A 5,905-nucleotide genomic window follows, 5' to 3' on the forward strand; every position below is an offset into this window, starting at 1 on the left:
GAGCAAAGACCATGCCATCCGCTTTTAACAGAAAAAGATTTTAGCAGATCTGGTTTGAATAATCAGATTATGCAAACGCAATATGACAGTGGTTAAAAAGTACAACAGCATAAAAATAAAATAAATAAATACTAAGAGTAATGAAAGCTCCCCCAAAGCTGTATAAAGCTGCTTCCTCTTGTACCTTTCAGTAGCCCAGGCCATGAGTGATCAATAGCATTGTATCAAGGACACTGAGAGCATCCAATCAGAGTCTTATAGCCAGGCCATGACAAGCCTCTGCACATCAGATCTGCAAAAAGGAGCTAAAAATACACCTCTTTAAAGGACATTAAGATTCAATTAGGAAAATCAACACTTTGACTAGCAATATATTTTATCCAAGTACTGAAGGCAGTCCCTTTCTTCCAGTTATCAAGGATAAGCAATTAAGTATTTTGTACTAAATAATCCTAGGGACAACAGTAAGAGTTCTCTCTCTCTCTCTCTCTCTCTCTCTCTCTCTCTCTCTTTTTTTTTTTTTTTTTTTTTTGCAAAGGTCTGCTCATGAGTCATATCTCAGTTTCTCAGATGCCCCACTGTGGGTTTGCAGAAGCGAAGCACTAAATGAAGTTGTTCATACGTGTTTCAGTTAAAGTGCTGGCAGTCCAGCTCATCTGAAGTGAATGCTGCCTCTTTCATATCAAACATGCGCACACACCCCTATGCTGTTCATTTTTAGTTTTATATCATTTAAAAAAAACATCACATGTCCTCTAGCCAGACAGGGAGGACATTTATTCCACTGTGGTCCGGTTCATTACAGTAACTATCGCCTGTGCAGTGGGTTTAGCTGTTTGCTCTGTAGGGTTTTGCTGTAGCCACAGTGGATCATGCAGTTTGTATTTGGTCATGCCTGCAGAGAAGAGGATTGTTCACTAATTCTGTGCCTGAAGCGTCTTCCGCCTTCAAATATTCAAAATATTTCATATGCGCGATACATATTTTACAGAATGCGGCATGCTTCAGTGCAAATCTGCAACCATTAAAAGAGCAATCTGTTTAAAAGAATCAGTGTTAAAAAAAAACAAAATCTTGCTGCTGGGGCTGCAGAAAGCGCATCTCTGCAGAAACGATAATTGGTCTCAGGTAACCCGGCTGAGTCATTCTTTGTGTCACTGTGGGGGTGGGGGTGGCTGTATGGGTGTGAACCTGGTTTGTTTGAGTTAACAGGGAGATCTAATTGGTGTCGTTTGCATTTTGCTACAATTAAAAGGTTTGCTTTTAAATCCATTTCCCTGCATCTTAAATCCCCCCCCCCCTGCTCCTTGCACTGCTATTTCCAGGATATTTGCACTGAGATAGATTCCCGCTACTTAACCACACCCTGCTCCCCAGAACCCCGGAACCTTGGACACAGACCTTCAAGTCATGGGCTACCAGGAAGCAAGAGCCACATTCAATCTGCTGTCTTGAGTTTAGTAATCAAAGAACAAACCTGCATTCATTCTCATAAAATAAACAAGAGATTGCGTGCTTGAAAACCTCGTCTGCGCTGGTACTGCAGCTGATAGCACTCTGAAGGACGTCCAGATCTCACAATCCGTTGCAGCAGAGCAGCTTTAAAGATATCAAAGCAGCTGTATCCAGGACAAAGAAGAATGAGCAATGCCCTCAGTCTATAATCATGTAGAGTATGGTGCCTCTGCATACCCTGTAGAATGTGTATCTTAAACAAACAATTGAAGTGGTCGCTGGACTGATGTATACACTTTGCTGCCACTTGAAAAATAGGTGAAGAGAGTGATATGCCTTCATGATTTTTCAAGCTGCCATTCAAAGCTGCGGCAAAGACCCCAGTCATGAATGTTTTACACTTACTACTGCGTCAGCTGTGTGTCTCAAGAGCATACACACTGGCTGAGCCTTTCCGCTCCATGGTTAGAAAAAATGATCTGTGACGGGACAGGCCCCATTAAAAAAAAAAATTAAAAAAAGATATATGAACAGATCAATAACTCATCAATATGCTACTCTCTATATTCCTCTCTCTCCGAAGCTGTAACTCAAATGCATTAATAGGATAGTGAATCAATTCAGGGTTGAACAGCAGAGATGCAATCTGTCTTTTTATACCTGTCAATCTGTTTCTGAGCACCGCTACGGGGCAGGGAGGGGGGTAAAGCAGTGAGCTTCTCACAATGCTGCTTATTGCTGACTGACAGTGATATGCAACTCCAGTCAGGCAAAGCACTATCTTCTTCTACGTGCTTCCCCCCCATCAATTGCAAATCTGTTTACCTGTGTTGTGAACATAGTGATCTGACTGAGAGACAGGAGCCTGGAGGAACCCAGGCATATTTAAGTGCAGAAATACAGCGCTGTCTGTTGCAGATGTGTTAATTCTGACACCTGCTTGTAAAAAGATACTGTACCTAATGAAGGACTGGGGAAGATTAGATGGACAATATAGAACAGGGCAGAGGCTGGGTGCAAAAAAGGAGTGAACGTGTTTATTCCTACACAGTTCCATTCATTAGCGACTCTGTCTGGATGATCTTTTTAGAAGGCGATGCAACAGGTATGAATTAAAGATCAATAGTAACGGCCAATGACAGCTGCAATGATGCACCATCTCTGCTGCCGCTCGACTGTAATATTTGCTCCATAGCCAGCATGTTGCCATTTCTACTCGCTGTGGTCTGCTTATGGTCTGGGTGTCCTGAAAGGCATAGCAAAGTGTCTAATCGCCACTTTATAACCCAGAGCCTCCTTCAGATCCTCAAGTGTGATTGATTATGTTGTCGGAGATGAGTTTGTGACTGTCTGGGAATTGCAGAACAGTTTTTATGGTTTCTTCTTTGGTTTTATATTTTTATCAATAATGCACTAAAATGCCCCTGGAAAAAAAAAAAAAAAAAAAAAAAAAAAAAAAGCCATTTTTAATCTACAACAAAATATTAAGAAGTACTTGATTTTGAAGCAAGCTGGCTGTCAAAGTTCCCCCATTAACACAACTGTTTAATAATGGTGCTGTAATAAAAAAAAAACTATAAAAAGCAGCTTTTAATGTCCATGCATTGACCCAGCTTCCTGTAGACTTCATGCATTATAACAGATACATTAGAGAATGCATTTAACAGGAGTGGATCTGCGACCCCGTGTCTCCTAGCTCTTATCAGCGCCTCATATTGAAGTACTAACGCTATGGTTAGAATGGTTGTAATGAGGATACCCATAACAACAGGGCAGAGTCACTGCTCCAGAGTCTCCCTACTCTCTCTTTACAATGTAGAGGTGAACGTTACTTTCCAGTCTCTCTACAGTATTCTACATTCCCTCTGTGGCTTCCTCCTGAGAAACACTCAAAGCATTTCAGCGAGACAAGAGTAACTCTGCCGTCCCAAATCATCTACAGTAACACATTCTTTTATATAGCCATTATTATTTTTATACCCATCTAAACATTAGAGTATGATTTTCTTGCAATATTTTATAAGCTCATATGATTATTATTTCTAATAGAGTAGAATAAGAGCCTGGTTATTAAGGAGCTTGTTTATCAAGGTCTATTTTATTGAAGGCAATTGTAGCTCGTAGCTCAAATGTCCATTCTTTATTACTTATAGAAAAAGAGCAAAGTGAAGCACTAAGGAACGTTTCAGCCGAGCCGCCTTCATCAGGGAACTCAAACTGCTCATATCACAGAACTGACGCCTCCATCTAAATGCCATTTAGCAACCAGAGACAGGAAACAGAGAGTGAGTCACTGGAGATCAAGCTTACTAAATTAGTGCATCGGTGTCATACCTACATCACTTTCCATCACCGCGGTGAACTGGGAACGCTGGGGCGGAGACTAGAACACGGACTCGTTCTTTATCTGCCATATTTAAATGTGAGAAGTGCCTGGACTGTCTAAAGAAAGCAAAAGGGCAGAATCAAGAGGTTGTAATCACTTTATTGCCTCTGCAAACAGGTACACAGCATAGGTACATTTCTTTAGACTAATAGACTTCCACTCTTGAGACGTGTCATGTATAACAGTGACGTTTAGCTTTTGCCTTTAAATAGAAACAAGTTAAAAACGTAACAATTGTAATAAAAATGTTTAAAACAAACATTACTTTGGATGCTCAACAATAAATGAAAAATAATGTAGCTATTTAACACCCTGACCTGCGTGCACCCTTTCTTAGTGCTCTGGTGTAAAAGGACGGGGTTGAGCTGAAGGGACGGACAGGACCCTGACAAACGCAGCACAATCACGAGGCGTGAGCGTCCGATAGCTATGCAGAGCTCACACACGCTTTTAAGGGTATGAACCCGCTTAATAATCCATCTGAACGGGTTTCCAATACAGTTCCTTCATAAATCGACACTCATCTGAAAATGTACCTTTGCCTACACACTTGCATCAAAATGAGCATGAGCTAGGTGCCCACTGTTCCCTGTTCAAGTGGAATCATGTGACAATGTGACCTTTCACCTCTGCTAGCTGCACCATGCCGTAGAAGGGTTATCTTGAGTCAGGAATCCCAGACACACGGTCAAACTAACCTCCGAATAAAGATCGGTGCAACACGAGCACACACATTAGAAGAGGCTAGTTGCACAGGCCTGGCTCTAGTACAGTGTGGAGAGGATAGAAGTGGATCAATACTGTGTCCAGTGGTCTTAAAGGTACATCAGCAAGTCTTGTTTAACCCTTTGTATACCACTATAAGCCTCCAGGGAGGACAGTGAATTCACGGCTTAACAAAGAAACTAAACACTTTTGTCTGATTATTTTCTGATTTCCATGTACTAATAAATACAGGATTTACAGGCAGGGCAGTACTGAGCTCAGGGGGTAGCCAACACAGCTATCACTGCTTTTTCAATCGTAGCATAATGCAACTGCATACTCAAATTAGGAATCTATTGCCTTGCTAAAAGTACTGGCAGTTACTTCGTGCTCAAAACCCATCACCTTTGCATTAAAAAGAACCAATTTATTTATTAAAGATTTTAAAAAAAAGAAATGGTGAAATACACTTATCAAAGCTTAAAATCACACAACCAACATGAGCACAAAAGATTGCAATAGTAACACTTAACATTCACTAAACTGTACAACACAATGGCTTGTCTGACTGTGTGGGAATGGACACAAAACTCTGCTGTGCAACCTGGGCAAAATAATATATATACATAGACACACACACACACACACACACACACATATATATATATATATATACATAGACACACACACACACACACATATATATATACAGACACACGTATGTTCTGAAGCAGACACGGGGTAGTCTAAAATCAAGTTGAGTCTTTCATTTTTTGTTTTGTTTGTCTGTTAATACAAAAGGAACCAAGTTATTTTCCTCCAGTTCGTTTCCAAATGAACTCACTGGGTTAGTTTAGAAACTAACCGTATATGAAAAGGCCCTAACAGCCCTGCTGAGATGTATCCTGGCTTTGTGTGCCTCATCTACAGTCCACACAGGAGTGTCTGAAGTGAGCTGCACCACTGTCTGCACTGTCACGGACGCTTTCCTCAAACAAAGTCTCAAACTGCCCCAGTCACACTCAAACACCAGCTCAGCTGCATGAACGGCTTTGCTTGGAATCTCTGTACCTGCAGGAACGGACACGGCTCCCCAAGCGAGTAGACTAGAACTACATGTGGTGCACAGGTCTGCTTTCAACTGGGGCTCGGGTGGAAAAGAACCAAACACATCCACAGCTGAGCTGCAAAACATCCTGGTAGCATGGAGTCCAGTATGTATCATGACTTATTACCTTGGTATCAGACATAACCACATCTACCTTCAGGGAAAGGTATCTTTAGTGATTCCCCACTACAAGCGATGCACAGTCGCTGAAATCAGTCTCTGGTTCACCACCCCCCCCCCCCCCCCCCCCC

This window comes from Polyodon spathula, chromosome 25 (assembly GCF_017654505.1).
Source record: "Polyodon spathula isolate WHYD16114869_AA chromosome 25, ASM1765450v1, whole genome shotgun sequence".
Taxonomy (NCBI): Eukaryota; Metazoa; Chordata; class Actinopteri; order Acipenseriformes; family Polyodontidae; genus Polyodon; species Polyodon spathula.